The sequence below is a fragment of the Cervus canadensis genome, chromosome 13 (assembly GCF_019320065.1).
Source record: "Cervus canadensis isolate Bull #8, Minnesota chromosome 13, ASM1932006v1, whole genome shotgun sequence".
In the NCBI taxonomy this organism is placed as follows: domain Eukaryota; kingdom Metazoa; phylum Chordata; class Mammalia; order Artiodactyla; family Cervidae; genus Cervus; species Cervus canadensis.
Genome location: NC_057398.1, coordinates 52273855 through 52293549, shown reverse-complemented (window position 1 = coordinate 52293549; position 19695 = coordinate 52273855). Strand labels below are relative to the sequence as shown.

Here is a 19695-nt window from a genome sequence, read left to right as displayed (position 1 = left end):
GCAGCTGCTGAGCTTCAGCGCCCCCGAGGGGGCCAGGGTAGAGTGAGGCACTCGGTGCTCCGGGGAATCTGATGGGACAGGTCTTTAGATAGTTCGATATTTTCAGGAATTGATTTCACGATCTCGATTTTTGCATCTCTTCATATCTAGAAAGGGCTTCCCTGGCAGCTCAGATGGTAAAGAATCTGCCTGCCACACAGGACACCTGGGTTTGATCCCTGGGTCAGGAAGATCCCTTGGAAAAGAAAATGGCAACCCATCCCAGTATTCTTGTCTGGGAAATACCATGGACAGAGGAGCCTGGTGGGCTACAGTCCATGGGGTCGCAAAGAGTCATACGTGACTCAGCAACTGACACTACCAGGGACACTCTCGTGTCTAGAAAAGCTCTAGATTCCTTCATGGTGACATCAGCTCCTTGTGACTAGCAGAAAACCTTTTGTAAAGTAAGCGCTTGACTGCATTGAACTCTTCCCTTCACCAAAATCTTATATATTGACCTTCCCCCACTGCCTCTTTGGAGCAGTCTCTCAGAGCTATTTCCCGGGCTGCAGTCCTCATTTTGCTCCAAATAAAGCTTTTCGTGAAATTCTCACATTGTGTACCTTTTTTGGTTGACAAACCCAAACTCTGGGATGCAAGATAAGAACAGTTCTATCTCTGGATCCAGAAAGATGGTTTCTGGGGAGTTGCTGATTGCTCACCTCTTCCTACAAAGAGCTTCCTTTCCTCAACAAGAGGGGCTGCCATGGCCCTTAAACACACCTCAAGAAACAATCACAGCCCAGACCATCGAGGCCAGCTACAAACCCACACCTGTGGAAGCCACTATGAGCTTTTGACCAAAACAAGGGAGAGTTAACTTCTCAGCCTCTTCCCAGGGACACCCAAGCCCCGGCCAGAGGAGACGCACAGGCCAGCCTCTCAGCTCACCCCATGCAGCCACGTCTACAGGGAGCTGCCCGCCCCACTCGGGCCGCTGGAAGGCATGTCTGGAGCTCTCTTCCAGCAGGAACCCAGGCCCCCTGGAGACGGTCAGCAAGATGGGTCCACCCGATGGGGATATTCCGTGGTTTGGGGCCTGGAGGCTCTTAACAGACACTATCTCTCATTCTGCAAAGGATGCTGCAAGGCAGTTCCTGCTTGCTCTTTTTTCAGAGTTGGGGAGACAGAAACTCAGAGAGGTCAAGTCCTCCAGGAGCAGCTGGAGGAATGGCAGGAGCTTGGGCTGAGTTCTGGCTCAACTCCTCACCAGCCGAGTGACTCCAAAGAAGTCACTTCTTCCCTCCAAGCTTCAGAGGCCTCATCTGTGAAATGGGAGCATCTGACAGTTGGGAAAGGTTGGCCAGGCCTCCTTTCAGAGCTGAGATGACATAAGTGGGCAGCCAGGGACAACCAGGACCCAGGAATCTACAGAGAAGGGCCATAATGAGGCAATTGCCTCTGTGGGTGATGAGAAAACCAACGTGGGCAACGAGGTTCCTGAGATGAGCAGAAGCAGGAAGTCACCGCCATCGGTGGGCAGGCGGGATGAGAGTGTCCTAGTGGCTGAGCCCCTGTGGAAGTTAGAGCTGTGAAGGTGTATCTGGTGAGACCTGGAGGCTAAGGAAACTCAGACACTGTCAGAGATAACCCCCCATACCGTGCTGGGGCAGAGAGGGTCAGCGGGAAATGCCCCAGCTTCTCCCCCTGCCCACACTCCTTCTGGACAAAGCCAGTGGGGAGGCAGCTGACCAGAAGGTGGTAGGGGAAGGTCCAAGACGGGGTTTGAGGCCCACAGGCCCAGGGCGTGCTCCATGAATGGTGGCTGGCAGGTGACTACGCCTCAGGTCCCATGGGCGGACACTGGCAGAGTAGGGACCAGGGCTCTGGCTTTCCAGGGCATCCTCTGGTTTTCCAGGGCATTCCCATCCTGGCAGATGCATGCCCTCCACAGAGCTTCCCAGGGCCATGGAGTCCCATCATCTGATGCACTTCCGGTTCCACAAGCTAAAGCTTCTGCCAAATCCACTACCTCCAGGGTGTTCCACGTGCTCTCCAGGAGGTGATCAAGGCAGCAGGAGAGGAAAGGGAAGGGAAGGACGAGGACAAGCGAGAGAGAAAGACCAGCATTGTGAGCTGGCCCGGGATGCCAGCTGGGATTCGTAGCAAAGACCTCTCCTTCCACAATGACTCTTCCATGAAGAACACAGTGAAGGGAGAGTGTCCACATGCATCTGGCCCAGAGAGGGGCCACCAGGCTCTCAGAGCCGCGTTCCTGGGCTAGGGGATGCCTTGGCTGCCAGAGTTAAGGGGAGGCCCCATGTTCCCTGTGCGGTCAGCCTGACAGAGATGTCTGCCTGACAGAGATGTCTGCCACTTCAGTGGTCTCCAGGGCAGCCAGGTTCCCGTGGCCACCTGGGGTCCCCCTCCTCTGCACCTCCCACCAGTGCCCTCCAGCGCTGCAGAGGCTCACGGGGAGGCTGGACCTCTGCTGGGAGAGGAGGCCCTTTCCATGGTTAAGGCTTCACAGCGCAGTAGGGCTCTCCTGCTAGGAGCCTTCCGGATAAATTCTCAAGGGTCCCCCTAGGATGAGAAAATCACCAGAACATTTTCAAGGCCCTGAAAACATCACAAGAGGTCAGAAGAGGCCCTGTAAATACAGGTGTGTTATGTTGACACATGCAAGTGTGTTATGTGGACTAAAAATTGTCACTCTCCACTTGATTCTACAAGAATGAAAGAACCAGCCACGGTAGCCACTGACCTTCCACACCTGAAAGAAGTTCAGGGTGGAGATCAGGAGTGAGGCACTCTGTGCTCCAGGACAAGCTGGCAGAACAGGCCTTCGGATAGTTAGATATTTTCAGGAGATTTTATGAGCCCAATGTCTTGCATCTTCTCACATCACGAAAAGCATTAAAATCATTAATGGAGACATCTGCTCCTGGTGACTGGCAGCAATCTTCTGCCAAAACGTGTGCTTGACTGCATGCACCCCTTGTCACCAAAATCTGACCGCCCCTCTCCTCTTCAGAACAGTTCCTCAGAGCTATCTGAGAGTCCATTTCCCGGGCTATAGTCCTCATTTGGCCCCCAAATCAAACTGAACTCACAGCTCTCAGGTTGTGCATTTTTTTTTGGTCAGTGGTTTTCAGCAGCATTTTCCCCTCACTTGGAGGATAAAGAGCTGTTCAAATCATCACCTGGACACTCAGGCAGGTGGTCCATGATGTGCTAAGGAAGGCCTGGGCTGACTGGATCCTGTTTTCAAAAAAGGAGGGAGGTGGTACAGCATGGGCATTCGGGCATGGAGGGTCCCAATTCATGTTCAAATCCCAGCTCTGTAACTGCCAAGTCAGGGGGGTTAGGCAGTTTGCTTAACTTCTTAGGGCTTTAGCTTCCCCACCCATGTAGTGAAGGAAACAACTCCTAACTCCTAGAGTTGTTGTGAGGATTAGAATGTGCATGGAACGTACGTAACAGAAAAGTCCAGACCACAAGAGGCACTTAATAAATAACAGCACTCGTGTCACTGGTGTCCAAACCGCTGGGTGCCCAGGCCACCCTCCCGTGCCAGGCACCGCCAGGCCCCGTACTATCAGGATCTCTGGATTGCAGCAGGTGGGCTCCAACATTCCTGCCGGGAATCAGGAAGCATCTCACCAGCAGGTTTTCTCAGAGGCCAGATAAAAACCATCCAAGGTAGAGGCTTTGACTCCGAGAATGTCATAACCGGTTGCTAATAGAGATGCATTTGCCCCCTAAGTAGAAACATTTATCTTCCTACTTCGCAGCGTTTCTAGCAATTGCACCTGGCTGGCCATCAACTTTGCTGGAAAGGAACCTCCCATGCATCCTGGTAGGGACAGAAGGTGGGGAGTGTTTCTTTTAACTTGGAAGTTAATTATAAACTTGGGGAGCTTATTTTAAAATAACAGTTTGGGGTTATCTTGAGCTCAGGGAACTCTTCCTCTCATTACAGGCTCTCACCATGGGGTTCAGGGCTTCCTTGGTGGCTCAGTGGTAAAGAATCCACCTGCCAGTAAAGGAGATGCAGGAGATGCGGGTTCAATCCCTGGGTCGGGAAGATCGCCTGGAGAAGGAAATGGCAGCCCACTCCAGTATTCTTGCCTGGAGAATCCCATGGACAGAGGAGCCTGGCAGGCTACAGTCAATGGGGTCACAAAGAGTCAGACACCGTTTAGCAACTAAACAACAACAATGCCATGGGGCTAAAGTGAGTTCTGCTGTTCCTCTCCTCTCTTACTGTTCCTGAGAGGCAGACAGGAAGTTAGCACAGAAAGAACCCAGTAGGGGCTAGAATTTCAGGCTGATCAGAGGGCAACTGCCCTTCTTTAGCACTCGCTTAGGCTCAGTTGGAGGCTCAGGCCTAGCAGTTGCTAGTTCTAGGCAAAAATAATAACCCGCGAAAATTCGTGGGTGGTGTGAACAAAAATTCTCCAGCAATTCTATTTTTTTTTCTAAATGTTTCTCACAACTTCAGAAATTATTAGCAACAGTTTTGGGTTTTGTGAAACTTGAAGTTTGAACCTTGGGTGGCTGCAGGCAGAATGCAAGTGAATTGGCTGAGACTCGGCTGGAAATGGACCATAATTACTATCTACCTGGAGTCACCGCTCTGCCCCTGGCATTGTGATGAGGGGGATGGCTCCTTCCTGATCAGCAGGAAAATTCCTACCTACCCACATGGCTGCAGAGAACAGTTACCACCATAGTTAGTCTCTCATGGGCTAGACTGAGGGGCAGAAGCTGGGGTGCAGGGGCCTGGGAACCTCAGTCTGCCCTGGGATGGCCAGAATTGGGGCTGGAAACGCCAGGCACAGGCCTATGATTTTTCCCAAATAAGCCCTCCTTCCCACCCAGCCTCCTCAGCACCCCTCCAGCAGCCGCCTCTCCCCTTCTCTAGGAGAACCCCCCTCCCACCTACTGAGTGTCCTTCCTCACCCACTTCTGGCTATTTCCACCTATTCAGGTTTAATTCTAGCACAAACACCAGCTTCTTCACCACGCCCTCCGGACCACCAGGCATAATCTCAGAATTCCCAGGCACTTTGAATATTTTCCATTTCTCCTACATGCACAGATCCATCAACTCTCTCAGAGCAGGGACTGTGTCTTGTAAACGGTGACTCCTACAGCATCCTGCACTATTTTTTAATAAACACCTGTTAATCAAGTGAGTGAAAACTGCAGAGTCTTCATGATAAGCCAGAGGTCGCCTCCTACCCCTCACTCTCCCACGGGCAAAGAGAGGCCATTTTCATGCCATTTCTGGTCCCTGTTTTTTAACAGCGGAAAATGCTGAGACACGACAATAAGTTAATCAAAGCTTCATGACAACAAAGCACAACACAAAGATTCGTGTGCACGGTGGCTTCCCGGGCAGCTCAGATGGTAAAGAACCCATCGGCCAGTGCAGGAGACACGAGAGAGGTGGGTCTGATCCCTGGGTCAGGAAGATCCCCTGGAGAAGGAAATGGCAGCCCACTCCAGTATTCTTGCCTGGAGAATCCCATGGCAGAGGAGCCTGGTGGGCTATAGTCCATGGGGTGGCAAAGAGTCAAACATGCCTGAGTGACTAACACTTTCACATACAGATGTCTTAGTAAAAGGCAACAGGGATTTGCCAGTCCTGACTCTAAGAAATACACTGAAACATGTACAGCCGAGTCCCTTCACTATTCACCTGAAACTATCACAACACTGTTACATCGGTTATACCCCAATACAAAATGTTTTTGGTGTTTTTAAAAAAAGAAAAGAAATACACTGAAATAAAGAGGCCAAGGTTCCTAACACATTTGGGACAAGGCTGTTGGTCTCCTCCCATGATGCACCTACCAGAAGTACAGATCTGGGGCAAGAGGGCATCTGGTGAAATGCATTGTTTAACTTGAACATCCTTTAATACATTTGGACAGCATTTAGAGCAGATTGTGGGGTGCTAGTTGAGGAAAGGTAAATGTGGGGGTGGGGAGAGAATTAAACCCAATGTTAAAATAAAATTCAGCAGCTGCCAATCTGAGGCATGGCCAATGAAGCATGGGCTGGGGGTGGGGGGATAAGAGAGAAGATGCTCAGGACTTCCTCCTGAAACATGGGTACGAACGAAACATGGGAAGATTCTATTCCTCAGCTGGAAAAATCCCTACAGGCTCTTCAAAGAGCTACTGAAGTTTTACAGGCCTGGCCCAGTGACAGCTGTGGGCAGTGGCCTCCGTGGACGGGCATCAGTGGGTCCAGGGTGTGCCGGCGGCTTTGTGCTGGACCAAAGCTCACACACCCAGACTCGGAAGGACTGCCCCCCTGGAAACCCACTCTTCAGTCTTCCTGAGAGAAGACAGCCCACCCACCATCTCCCCTTTACAGGAGCAGCCTTTACAGGGTCAGGAGAAATCAGATTCCTTCCTTAATATCACACAGCATCTCAGCAAACCCGGAAGAACACAGGGTTGAGCCCCACAGAGCCTCTCCGTGGGGCTGCGGTGGCAGTGCTTCCTTGAGGGACGGGCGGTCTCGTGAACCAGCAGGAGTTTAACTCTCTGGCTTCCCAGGAGATACAAGCAGCACCTCCAGGGCACTAGAACAACCCCAAACGCTCCCACACATTGCCAAGGCCCCTAGTATCACTCTCCTCCTGCCCCTCACCTTCAGCTCTGGCCCCAGAAAGAGCCTTTTCCCCCTAGCTGGCAGGATGCCTGGTGGTAGGGGGTGGGATGAGAGAAGGGAAGGGCTGCCTTCTCCTACCCAAGTCACCACTTCCATCTCTCCAGCCTCTGACAGTTCCTATAGGGGACTCCTGGCCTCTGCTGGTGAGTGTGGCTGACCACAGGACGTGAGGATGGAGGGGTTGGAGGGCTCCACGGTCAGGCAGCAAACGCCACCTGTGTATGGTGGGCCCACACCGTGCACCCACCAGTGTGTGGCTGGAGCATTTCCATTTGCTCACACGCAAATCAACCCCAAACAGCTTCTCTCCTGTCCTTCCATCCATCCAGGTCCCTACACCCACTGTCTGAACTCAGGAAAGGCTAATTAAGCCTATTGCCTGAAGGGAAATGAAGCTGGAAAGAAAGGCTGATGCATGTCTAAGTGCAAAAAAAAAAAAAAAAAAAAAGATTCTTCAACCACCTCTGTTTTGTGTTATCAGCACTGGGGCACCCACCTGGGCATAGATACAGGAAGCGATTTTACTCGGACAGGCTGTATTTCAGACCCTCTGAAGGAAAAGCCTCTTCACGTTCTTGTTCAAGTATCCTGATTATATTCTTTAGCTCCTTTCTTTAATTAAAAAAAATATTTATTTATTTATTTGGCTGTGTTGGGTCTTAGTTGCAGCACGTGGGATCTTTCGTTGCAATGCACAGATTCTCTAGTTGGGGTGCTCGGGCTCAGTAGCTGTGACACGTGGGTTTAGTTGCTCTGTAGCAGGCAAGACCCGAGTTCCCCAACCAGGGACTGAACCCATGTCCCCTACACTGCAAGGCAGATTCTTAACCACTGGACCACCAGGGAAGTCCCTTGCTCATTTCTTAATTCACTTACTTACGTATTTTTTGAACCACCACTGAAACTAGATAATGCATTGATTCTGTCCTCCTGGGGCCTAGGAGAGACAGAGGATAAGTAAGTAAACAAATGAATATTGACATGGCTGGAGGAGGCCTTGCCTCTGTCTGTTGGAAAAGACGTCAACCCCACATTAAGTCTCACACACAGGAGGCAGTGTGGGCAACCTGCCCCCAAGGGTCTAGATGGCACCTAGGACCAAAGGGATGTTCTTTTACACACAAGAAGATCTCAGATGTAAGCTGGTCCTGGCAGGGGATTAGAGAACCAGGGGCACAAAAACTTTAAAAAAGGCCAGGCCCCCTCGCTCCCTTTAGGGATGGAGAAGGGCCAGAGGACGGTGGCTGTGTGCACCCCACAATGAAGAAACTGAGGATCCCCCAGAAATCAGAGCAGCTGAAGGCAAGGACCCTGATCTGGGACAGGTGATCAAGGATGTGCGGGGAGGAACATCCCAGGCGGAGGGTGTGACACAAGAGGGGGCAAGCTGGAGGCTCGAAGGGAAGAGGGGACGGTGGCCGTGGGTGACAGGACAGGGGAGCGGGCTGCACAGCCAGGGTGAAGAGGCAGCCAGGGAAGTGTGGGGGCGGCCCCCTGGGCCCCGTGGCAGGAAGTGGAGATTTTATCCTGAGTGTCAGGGACGCTGGGAAGAGCCAGCATAGACCTGTCTTCACCAGGAAGTGCCGGCTGCTCTGCGAAAGCCAGGCAGCAGGGATGGAGGTGAGGAGGTTGTTAGGTAGCTGCTGCCACGGCCGGGCAACAGAGGACAGTGGCCTCCTGGACCAGGAAGTGGCAGGGACACGGTGAGAAGGAGAGTGACGGGCTCTATTTGAGAACCTTCTGTTTCTACGACAGGACCTGCTGAGAGATGGAGTTTGGGGCCAGGATGACCCCAGATTTCTGCCATCAGCACCCGGCAGGACGGTGATGCTGTCCACCACATCAGGCTCTTGTTTGTTTTGTGGGAAGGGAGAGGTAGTGAGAGCCTGGCTTTGCACTGGTTACGCCCGAGCTGCCAGTGAGACAGTCATCGAGGTGTCGATCAGGCAGCAGCAGAAAGTGCCTGTGGTCAGTACAGAACTCAGGCATCGGGGAGTCCCTGGTAGCTAAGTGGTTAGACCTCACGGCTTTCGTTGCCATGGTCTGGGTTCAATCCCAGGTCAGGGAACTGGGATCTCACAAGATAGCTGGCAGGGCCAAAAAAAAAAAAAACAAAACACCCAAGTTAGGAGTGATGAGCTTAGAGATAAGGCTCAAATCCATGAGACTGGGTGAACTCACCCAGGAAGAGAAGGTGGAAAGAAAAGAGGAGGGGTTCCCATCCAAAGATTGAGCAATCAGTTGAGGGTGGAAGAGACTGGCTAAGCAGCCTGGGATAGACCACCAAAACTAACATGCACGCATGCTCAGTTGTTTCACTCATGTCTGACTCCTTGAGATCCCATGGACTGTAGCCCCACCAGGCTCCTCTGTCCATGGGGTTCTCCAGGCCAGAATACTGGAGTGGGTTGCCATGTCTTCATCCAGGAGATCTTCCTGGCCCAGAGGCAGAACCTGTGTCTCCTGCAATGCAGGCAGATTCTTTACCACTGAGTCACCTGAAGCTAAGATAGGAAAACTTCTGAGCAGGAGGAGTAGTTTCCAGCAAGCTGAGAAAGATGGAGACAGGGTAGGGACCCTGGATTTGGCCACATGGAAATCCCTAGTGGCCTTGAGGTAAGTGATTTCATTAGTGTGGTGAGCGGCCAGAGAAGAGGGTCATGTGAGCTGAGGAGGGGTGCGGTGGGAATGACAGTTAATAGAGAGTCTAAGTGGAAACTGGCTGCACAGGAGCAGCCAATAGGATGGCTGGAGGGTGGGGTGGGGACCCTGCCTGCCCCCACAGGAGCTGTGGACCTTGCTTATATGTCCTCTGTGGGAGCGGACCAACGTGGAGGACCAGGCTGGTTGATGCAGGGTTGGATGAGGAATGCAAGGTCATCATGAAAGTGAAAGGACCTCTGGTCCTATCTCCATCAACGAACAGACTGGCCTTTGACAGGAGTGGGAAGAAACCAGAGGCTGACACAGGGATAAATGGTCAAAACCAGGGTGATGGGGACATGGGGAACTTGTGGTCTGAAAGCTCCCCCTCTCTGTAGTCAGTGTGAGGTGAGGCATTGCTTGGGGAGGGGAGACTTAGAGCTGAGAATTATACATCCCTTATCACAGTCCGTCACCTATTTATATATTTCATTATGTGCAGAAGAGGAAAATGAGGTTTAAAAATAGTCTGTGTGTCTCGTGAACATTCACAGAAATTATTTTGGCGGGGGGGGGGGGGGGGGGGGTTGGGGAGACAGAAGAATGTAGAACGTGACAAGTGCTAATTATTTGTTTTAATCCTTCTGAGCCACGAGCCCAGGTATTTGGATTGCCTGTTTTCATACTTAGTCTTCCAGGTTCGTGCACCACCCAGCCCCAGCTGGCCCTCAGGTAGGGAGGAGCCGGCCCTTCAGGGTGTGCCCAGATCCACCCCACAGAGCTGGTGCTGGTGGCTGCCAGCTGCTGCCACAATCTCATCCCCCTCTTCTTCCCCGGGCACAGAGCTGTCTGCACTGCCCAGCATCCTTTGTTTCTCTGTGTTCCTGTCAATGGAATGTGAGCAGAAGTGGTAAATCCTCCTCCAGGCCTGATCCACGGAAGTCTCCCAAGCTTCTGGCTCTAGAATCAGACAATCCCCCCCAGGGGGTCCTTAGAAACTGCACCTCAAAACAGCAGAGGTTCCACTGGCTCCTGAATGACTGCGTGCAGAGGAGGCCCTGGCACACCCCCACACACTAATTCCGCACGTGAAAATAAGCTTCTATTTTGTTCGAGCCACTATTCTCTTTTGGGAACCTTGTTCTAGGATGACTCTACCATACATACAGTATGGAACTCGCTTTCCTGCAGTTCATTGCTAAAAAGACGGGCACCCACCCTCCCTGCCGTGTTAGCACTACATCTGAAGAGCATCTGAGTGATTTCAGTCAGTGGCCCTTCAACCCCGCACATCAGCTCTGTCTAACTGGTCTGGGCTGGGTCCTCAGTGCGGCCAGGTCTTCAAAGTTCCCCAGGCGATTCTCCTGGGTAGTCAGAGCCGAGAGCTGGAGAGATGAATTTTCCTCTGTCCTCGCCTTCTGGGATGGAGGGCTTAAAACATGCAGTGGCGTCAGTCAGAGAATTAAGTTGCCATGGCGTCTGGTTGGAGTCTTTACTTCCATGAGACCCTTGTTTTCCAACTGCCGTCCATGGACCACTGGGCCAGGAGCTTATTAGAAAATGCATAATTTAAAGCCAAACCCCAGGCCTCCTGAATCAGAAACTTTGTTTTAGAAAGATTCCCAGGTGATTCCCACACACAGTCCAGTCTAAGAAGCACTGCCCCAGACCACGAGGAGGCTTTGTAGCTGAGCTCAACAGTGATGAGGAGACAGAAGTTGCTCTTAATATAGAATCTGGCCCTCAGCTGGCTTGACAGCGCAGGGAGGTGGTGGGATGGCCGGCGATTCTGTGTCTCTCAAGTCCAAAGGCATCATCATCTCAAGACCAGCAGCATGATGTCTCAGCAGCTCTTGAGAACTAAGAGAGCGGGCATTGCTCTATCTATGGATGGATCCAGGCAAACCTCTGCCTTCAGGACTACTGCTGACTTCCAATAATCAAAACTGCCACTGTACTGGCTGGCTCCAAGTCTGGTGGTAATGATTCCAGGAAGCTGGCTGGCACCCCCCATGCCAAAATCATAGCTGTTTCCAAGGCTACCTCCAAAACCTTGCTTTCAGCTCAGGGAAAATCAATAAACATTATACCGCATGTAACATTTTCCACTTTTGTTTTGTTGTAACAACACGAAAGGCCAATAAATGTGTCCACTCAGGGAAGCAAATGAGGAGGCTGGACCTTTGCTTATTTCCAGATTGGATGGAACATGGTGTTGACTTGCTCAGAGACTTGCTGACAGATGAAATTTAAGATCACTATTATTCAGCAGCCCCAAAGGAGGGGTTCTGGTCTGCTTTTCATCTCAGAGTCACCACATTAGGATGTCCCTGAAGAAAGACACTATGCATCTGACGAGGACCGGGAAACTTCAATGCCAAAAACAAAAAACACAGTTTCACATAAGAACCCGAAGTGTGCCTGTTTTTGGAGACATACTGAAACCATGCAGGAGTGCACAGCTGAGGGAGCAGGTATAAAACCATGATTTGCTCTGACAGCTTTGGGCAGTGGAGGGAGGCTGATGCTGGCCTCTAAAGCCGACATGCATTTTTGGTACCAATGAGGTACACTTCCTTCTTTGTAGTGACTTGAAGACCAGAGGCTAAGCTGAGTTTAGCCTCACTCACCACAACACGAAAATAAATCACAAGACATCTGTGGTGTCAGTGTTTGGTTGTCTGGGAATGTCTTCACAAATAGGACTCCTACTCTTGGAATGTCTGATGGTTATCAGGGCATCTTAATTTTTTCAAAAATTATCCAGATTTCTCCCACCAGAGGCAGGCTTGACTTTTTTAAGAAAAAATTAATTCTATTTATTTATTTTTATTTCTTGGTGGCTCTGTATGGCATGTGGGATCTTATTTTCCTAATCAGGGATGGAACCCACACCCCCTGCATTGGAAGTTGGGAGTCTTAATCACTGGACCAAGGAAGTCCTTAACTTGAAAGGGAGAGAAATCCGGGGCCCAAGATGAAAAAGGTGTGTGGGGCTTCCCCACAGATGGCCCAGTGGTAAAAAATCTGCCTGCCAATGCAAGAGACACAAGAGACACGGGTTTGATCCCTGGGTTGGGAAGATCCCCTGGAGTAGGAAATGGTAACCCACTCCAGTGGGTTCATTCAGGCCTGGAGAATCCCATAGACAGAGGAGCCTGGTGCAGTACAGTCCACGGGGGTCGCAAAGAGTTGGACACGACTGAGCGCGCACACGGACACATAAGTTAACGCAGAGAGCCCACAGGCAAGCGAGCACTTAGGGTGGATCCCTCCTGCCTCTCCTTGCAATTAGCAAACCCTTCCCTCTGAGAGATCATGCTGAATATACAATGTTGCCAGTGTATTTTTAAATTCCTTCCCCACAAATTGGACAAAGGAACCATGCTGATACCTTAATATATTGATTTTCTGCATTTCAAGCTTTTCTCCCATAAATGTTTTATTAAATTTCTCGTGCCTTCTTGTTCTTTTCTGTAATCAAATCCCAGCAGATGAAGAAATACAGAATCGAGTAGTAAGTTCATGATGATGGGAAGCCCTTCCTTATGCTTAGCTCCTAGTTGAGTGTGAGTGAATGCATGTGTGTACCCACGTACACTTTTGTGTATGGTCCTACACTGTACATAGAAAATAAGCAGCTATGTTTCCTGCCAGCACAAGTGCTTCTAAGGCTTACATAGTATTTCTTAGTGTTCTGTTAAAACAAAAAAGCTAGTCTGTGAAAAGTACCATGCTCTTCTGACATCTGATATATTTGAAAACTGTTGGCTTAGAAGTTGTGGACAATGAAAACTGAAAAAAGGGGGGAAATTTAGCTAGAAGAACAGGAAAGGAGAATGTGAAAAAGGCCAGGAAGGCATAACACATCAGTGGATGAATGAAGGCAGCCTCACATAGTGCAAAGCACACTTTCTTGGGTTGGAATCCTGGGTCAAACACTTAGGAGCTACGTGACCTTGGGCATTTCATTTAACCTCTTTCTGAAGTAGTTTTAGTTTCCATCATCTGTAAAATGGGAATAGTAACACCCATACTGTATAGCTTTTATAAAAATTAGAAATAGTAGCTGTAAATCAGCAAGCACAGTGCCTGACACAAAAACAGATGCCGATAAACAGACAGCTACTATTACTGGTAACAATATTATGTATATATAGTAGTTACATTATGAGCCAATGAGAGAAAACACAAGCAGAAAAGACAATGACAACTTTCCACAAGTTCCCACAGTGACAGCAGCAAACACGCACTGCTCCACTTCATCCTGACCACCAATCTGCAGAGCAGATGCTGCTATGGACTCATTTACACAGAGAAAGGAATTGGGATTCGAGAAAGGGAAGTTCCTTGTCCAAGGTCAGACAAATAAATAGAACACCTAGGATTCGACCTGCAACAAGGCTTACCCTGAAGCTGTGCTCTCTCACGGAGTCTTGCCATGGAGCAAGGGAGTGTCGGCCACCCAAAGATCAGATGTAAGAGCAATGGTTTCTTGATCTGCTAAGATGTGGGCTGTGTGAAGTGGAGTTAGAGTTTGGAAAAGCCTTGGAGCCTCTAGAGATAGAAGAAAGGTGATGGGGGGAACCCTGATGGACACAGAGCACTCCTGTTTCACACATGGACATCAGCAGGATGCTACAGACAGGCCCTGATGAGAATGAGCTCAGGACAGGGCTTAGGGAGAGTCCAAGAAGGCAGGTCAACTGGGGTTTGGGAAGCGTTACAGATGGCCCTTTAAACCTGACATAGCTATTATTTTCCCAGTAGTCATGTACAGATGTAAGAGTTGGACCATAAAGAAGGCTAAGCATCAAAGAATTGATACTTTTGAACTGTGGTGTTGGAGAAGACTCTTGAGAGTCCCTTGGACTGCAAGGAGATCAAACCACTCAATCCTAAAGGAAATCAACCCTGAATATTCATTGGAAGGACTGATGCTGAAGCTGAAGCTCCAATACTTGGGCCACCTGATGCCAAGAGCCAATTCATTGGAAAAGACCCTGATGCTGGCAAAGATGGAAGGCAGGAGGAGAAGGGGACAGCAGGGGATGGATGGCACCACCAACTCAATGGCCAAGAGTTTGAGCCAACTCAGGGAGATAGTGAAGGACAGGGAAGCCATGGGGTTGCAAAGAGTCAGACACAACTTAGCGAATGAACAACAGCAATAAGAGGTAGAAGGAAGACGCAAGGGGCATCTGTTTCTTCTCAAGTCAAGGCAAGGTGTGGGTTGAGTTGTGTTGCCCCAAAAGTTTTGTTGAAGTCCTAATCCCAGGTACCTGTAAATATAACTTCATTTGGAAATTGGGTGTATAGCAGATGTAATCAAGCTAAGATGAGGTCATGTTACAGTAGGTGGGACCTTAATACAATATGATAGGCATCCTTATAATAGGAGAAGAGACACACAGAAGGAAGATATGTGAAGACAACCTCACAGGGAGAACAACATGTGATGACAGAGGTAGAGACTGGAATAGTGAAGCTATAAGCCAAGGGATGCCAAGGCCACCTCTAGAAGGAAGAATTCTACCCCAAGTCTCCAAAGGACCATGGTCCTGTCAACACTTGGGATTTTGGACTTCTAGCCCCCAGAACCACGAGAAAGACACTTAAGTCCTCCGCCTTTGCTATGTTGTCGAAGCTGGTGCAGCATGAATCTATCCTTGGCCTGGGAGGAAGTGGCCAAGCCCTTGGGCCAGGTACACAGGGACACCCCAGGTACAACAGCAGGGTTTCCTGGCCAATGTCAGAATGTCTCACAGAAGTAATCAGACACCAAGATTTTCTCAGTGAAGTGAAAAAAAAGTTGTGTGCCTACCAGGGGGTTATTTCCTGAGCTGTGTCTTCGTGGACAGAGTGGAGTAAGAGTCTTGCAGGAAGACAGCATCCCGGGCCTGAGACCTTAAAGGCTCCTTGGGGAGATACCAGTCACTCCTCTCTTTGGGCAGTGCTGGCAGGAACCAGGATGGGGAGACTTTGCTTTGGGAACAGTAGAGAGTCACTCACAGTTAATTCCAAGGACCACAGGATCTTTGAAAAGGTCACGTAACATGGGAGGGTAAAGGTCTTACTGGGCTTCCCAGGTGGTGTTAGCAGTAAAGAGCATGCCTGCCAGTGCTAGAGACATAGGAAATGTGGGTTCGATCCCTGGGTCAGGAAGATCCCCTGGAGAAGGGCATGGCAACCACTCCAATATTCTTGCCTGGAGAATCCCATGGACAGAGGAGCCTGGCGGGCTGCAGTCTGTAGGGTCGCACAGAGTCGGACACAACTGAAGTGACTCAGCACACACACACAGGGTCCTATTATATGTGAGTTTAGTCATAGTTGTCTATAGAATTCTTGACTTCCCAGCATCCGATAAATTTACTTTTCTTTTCAAGTCAAAAACATTTCCCTTGTAATAAGATATTTATGGCAGGAAAATACAGATTGATGTCGGCACAGTTGTTTGCCTGTGATCTCCTGAGCTAAGGACTAGTTTTAAAATCTGAAATCCAGTATAATTGGCTTCGTTCTAAAATTCCAGCTGTTTCCACCCTCAGCTGTTTCCACCTCCTTAATGTCTGGACCTATTACATCCCTTCCCATGAGTGGAGCAGATGGTGTTAGAAAATGCATTCAGTTCTCATCTATCGAAGAAGAAACTGGCCAGAATATGAGAAAATCGTAGACTTTTCTGCAGGACCCCCAGGGAGGAAGAGGAGAGATCCGATGGTCAGATCTCCACTAAGGGCTTTAACTTTAGGGAAAACTGGGCACAATTTAGAGTCAGGCACCATCTTTTCCCCTGATAGCTCAGTGGCAAAGAATCCACCTGCCAATGCATGAGATGTGGGTTTGATCCCTGGGTTTGGAAGAGCCGCTGGAGAAGGAAATGGCAACCCCCTCCAGTATTCTTGCTTGGGAAATCCCATGCACAGAGGAGCCTGGTGGTCTTCAGTCCAGAGGGCTGCAAAGAGTCGGACACGACTTAGCAACAAAGCAACAACCACCATCTTTTTGCAAAAACAAACTCCCAAACAACCAAAAACCCTCCTGTACAAAACCTCCAGTACAGAAGGAGAAAATGATTGCCAATACAGGTATTATCTTACAGGTTCTATACCCCCCGCCCCCCGCCACAAAAAAAAGAATGACATAAGACACTTAGACAGAGATGTAACGGGATGACTATTTTACCTGCCAATCATCCCAAGTGTCTAATCACTTTACGGAGAAGAGGGAAATTTTGGTAATCACTTGTGAAGAAAAGGGGGGCTGGGGGCAGACACTGGGGAGGAATGATTCCCAAATCACCCTGCCGAATACTTCCCGGTGACTCTTCAGTCTGCAAAAGGCAGGGAGTGACTGAAGGGATTTATTACCTTTGGTGTTGCACCTGATTGCAAGAGGTTTTATTACCATGAAATACAAGTCATCTAAGTTTCCAGAGAGGAAAGAAGGAAATAAATCCTGTCTGGAGCAGGGACAGAGAAGATATTCTCGAGTTTAAGGACAAACACCAAGATTTTCCCATTTGTATCAGCCCATCTATTTTCTGAGTGTGATGAAGTCACCCTCCCGCCACAAGCGAGCAGCTCAAACCACTCGCTGCAGCTTTGTCGTTGCTTAGCTGTGCGGTCCTTTCACTGACCTGACATTTAAACATCACAAAATAAAGAACTCTGCTTGTATGCCTGTGAGCTTTCCAAAAATATGAGGAGACTATAAGGCAAAGCAGAAATACATTTTAGTGAGAACCATGAACTCAGTGACTGAAAGAGACTTGTCCCCACACCCCTGACCCCTAGAATGCATCCTAGCCTGCAAAAGAGGGGTGAAAGATCTCAGATATCCCAGCCATGGAAGGTGGGGAATTCAGACCAGTTCACAACTGTGAGCCCAGGAGAAGCCTGTGTGTAGGATTATTGTTTTATATGAGTGGCTTCCCCCACAGAAAACTGGCAGCATCCTTAATGACACAGTTCGACAGAGGGCTTTGATAGAGCCACAGCATAAATGGGCTTCCCATGATTCGACCCCTGTGCCTTGCACCCAGGACACATTTCCATAAAGACAGGAGTGATAGTGCCTGGCATCAGATCCACTGCTTTCCCTATGGCACCTGCCCCAGGACAGGTTTTCTGCCTGGGTGAGAGCTGAGGGGTGGGGGCCTTGGAGAAGACAGACCAGAGCCTCTCTGCTGGGACCCCAGCTCTGAACATGAGAATGTGGTGGGGGAGGGGTAGTCGAGTCCCCCATTGATGATCTCGTCTTTCCTTGATTTGGTGGGAGACACCAATCCAGAACTCTTGCCCTGTTTGTTCCTCTTTGGTGAGAAGAGGAATCACTTCTCTTCTTTGACATCAGTGTAAAATCTCTGCAATTGAATGAGGTGGGAAAAAAAATCCCAGGAGCCCCGGAGAGCGGGAGGGTTGATGGTTACATGTTTCCAAGGAGATTAAAAGGAAGGGAAAGTGCCTGACAGAGTCTGCCGAGGGGCTACAGGCCTGGAGAGAGAGGGTGGTGGGGGCAGTCCAGGGCTATGTATCAGATCAGGAGTCTTACAATTCAAGAGAAAAAGAGCCTATAATGTAATAGCTGGGAAGCCTGAGAAGTTGGTTCCACTTGAAAAACAGGAACAAGGTCTCTTGGTTTCCTTAGGACAGAAAGATCAGTGTTTCTAGATTCAATATAGAAGGAAAAAAAAAAAAGGAAAGAATAATGAAGCTTCTTGATGCCACAGCACAATCTACTCTTGAGTACAAGGAGACGTGTGCCCGAGAAGAGGAAGATGCTAGAGTGGCAATTACTGCTTGTGTAAAGAAAAGAGACGGAGGAGAATTAAGCACAGTGAGCCCTGAGAAGCTCTGGTAGGACATGCAGGCGGCTATTTCCCGGTAATCACTCCACTGTAATGTATGAACAGTACATGGAAAAGGTATTAGGATAATTTACTATTGCTTGTGAACAATAAATTACCAAGGCTGCTTGCTATTTTGCATCTCCCTCTAATAAAAAATCCCCGTGAGGGTCACAGGCAAGGTGGCTGCAATACAAACATTGCCAGATACGGGAGTTTTCATGGCTGGGAAACAGAACCGGAGAGGAGATGATGCACTCACATATGTGCCCAGATGGCAGAAGACGGTTTTCAGTTCACAAGGCGACCTCCACATGGCTTCAGACAGGGTTTCTCCCCAGCTAATGTCACATGACGGAGGTTGTTCAGTCCCTAAGTTGTGTCCAACTTTTGCAACCCCAATGGACTACAGCAGGTCAGGCTTCCCTGTCCTTCACATCTCCCAGAGTTTGCTCAAACTCATGTCCATTGAATTGATGATGCCATCCAACCGTCTTATCCTCTGTTCCCCTCTTCTCCTCCTGCCTTCAATCTTTCCCAGCATCAGGGTCTTTCCCAATGAGTCGGCTCTTCGCATCAGGTGGCCAAAGTACTGGAGACTAGGGAGGACCTGCGATTTTCCTCTTTTCCAGGCCCAGGAAACACCGCTCTGTGGCAGGGTGTCTGACTATGGTTTACGGGATGACAGTGACAGGTGATCTCACCACGGACAGTAATTTCCCGCAGCCTTCTTCAGACCAGGCCTGGGCTCCTTTCTGTGCCCTGAATTTTCCTTTTGTAGAATGGGGACCACCTTGGCGCAGGGTGGACTGTGATAATTCCTTGGAATGTTATCTGCCAAGGATAAGATACAGGGCAGGTCTTATCTGAGGAGGCCTGGGCTCCTCCGCCATCTTTCTTGTTCCTACACAGGATTCCTTTAAAGTTACGAGGCACTTCTGGGTGAAGGCAGGGCTCCTAGAGGGAGAGACGCTGGCTGCTGCCTCTTGTCCCAGAAAGAGGGTTTGACTCTGGAGGAAAGCACCCTGCAAAGGCCAAGGGCCGCTCTGGAGCTGGGATCCCTCTCCATCCAACCTGGCTTTGAGTTTTGATCCCAAACTGGAACCTTTCAAGTTATTTCATCTTTGGCCAAACAAGGTTTTTCTGTTTCTTATTTCTCCTTCTTTTCTTATGTAAGGACGCTGACCTAAAAGGAACCCTGAGCATTAGAAGGTTCCTTGGAAATAATGTCATTGCCTTCCTTGTAACTAAATCTGAAACTGATTAAGCTTCCATCTCTGACCACTTGAGCAGAGAAATGGATGGTAAGGGTCAGGCCCAGGGAACTGGTTCGGGCATTCTGAGTTTGGGAACTGGTTGGACTTAAAAACAAAATGGTTTGCATATTCAGCTTCTAATAAGGTCAGGTTCACTTTGAAAGGTCAGCATTGGGGACGCCCCCACCTAAGTCACAGGGAATGAAATCAATATCCTCCTATTATCCACCTTCAAACCACTAGGCCAGCATACTCCGCACAGATATTAAGGCA

General features: G+C 49.5%; 1 protein-coding gene across 3 annotated transcripts in view; it reads right to left on the bottom strand.

The window, feature by feature from the left end:
- SUSD4 (sushi domain containing 4) overlaps positions 1-19695 on the bottom strand; it is a 130483-nt gene that overhangs the window by 8415 nt on the left and 102373 nt on the right. The gene's annotated exons all lie outside the window — the stretch shown is intronic.